Raw genomic sequence first — 903 nt, 5'->3', positions numbered from 1 at the left:
CCTAAGAGATTGGAACTCAGTGAAGGCACAGACATTCCCTTTGAGAACAACAAGCTAATGATTACATTTAAAGACGATTTCTGTGCTTGAGTTGTCATTTGGAAGATTGGAAGATTAAGCCCATTTCAAGAAGACTCAGAACTGGTCCTCACCTCAGCAGCAGTAGCCTACTTTGGAAAGCTATCTCTGATCTGGGAATTCACTAAGCACGTTTACTCAAAATGAATACTGCTATTTTTTTTCTATTCCAAACGTGCCAAAGGGGATACTTGTCCATTCTATCACTGTGAAGCTGCACTAGGAAAAGAAACTGCACAATATGGCAAGGACATTGTTTTCAACAGATGTGTAGGTTTTGACACATGGAGATTGATAAAAATCGCAGTTAAATTCCATGATACTTCAGCCAATGGGATGTCAAAAACAAAACTGTGCTTTCCATCACAACCGAGGACACTATGCTGATGGCCTATTGCTACCTCCAAGTAAAACTGTGTTGCTCACTCTGCTTGAGTCACAAGACAAAGAAATGAAGGCTGGCCTGCTCACGGCTCAGCAGAAGAAGCTGCCTATGAAGTTGAACCAGTCCCCTCAGCTGTGGGCCATCATGAAGTTGGAGAGCTCAGAGAGTGTGCACAGCCCCGTTTACCCATGGTGAGCAATGCGGCAGATGATGACATGGACAATGACAACCGGTTTTCTGAGAAGTGTGATGAACCATAAACGTGCACTCTAAAACCAACTCCTGAAGTGCACAATGCATTATGAGTGGCTCCTGCACAGAAACCTGGAGTCAGTTTAAAGCAAAGTCAAAATTTAAATTTTGGAATAAAAGCTCTTGTGAAAATTAAATCAAAGAAAATGAAAGAAAAATCCAACAAGCAAGGTGAAGGTTCTTGGGGC

General features: G+C 42.2%; 1 pseudogene; it reads left to right on the top strand.

The window, feature by feature from the left end:
- Positions 1-240: 240 nt before the first annotated feature.
- Positions 241-903, top strand: part of LOC101591395 — a 10,321-nt pseudogene continuing 9,658 nt past the window's right edge.

The sequence above is a fragment of the Octodon degus genome, unplaced genomic scaffold (assembly GCF_000260255.1).
Source record: "Octodon degus isolate 3935 unplaced genomic scaffold, OctDeg1.0 scaffold00063, whole genome shotgun sequence".
Classification (NCBI taxonomy): domain Eukaryota; kingdom Metazoa; phylum Chordata; class Mammalia; order Rodentia; family Octodontidae; genus Octodon; species Octodon degus.
This window is presented reverse-complemented; position numbering and strand designations above follow the sequence as displayed.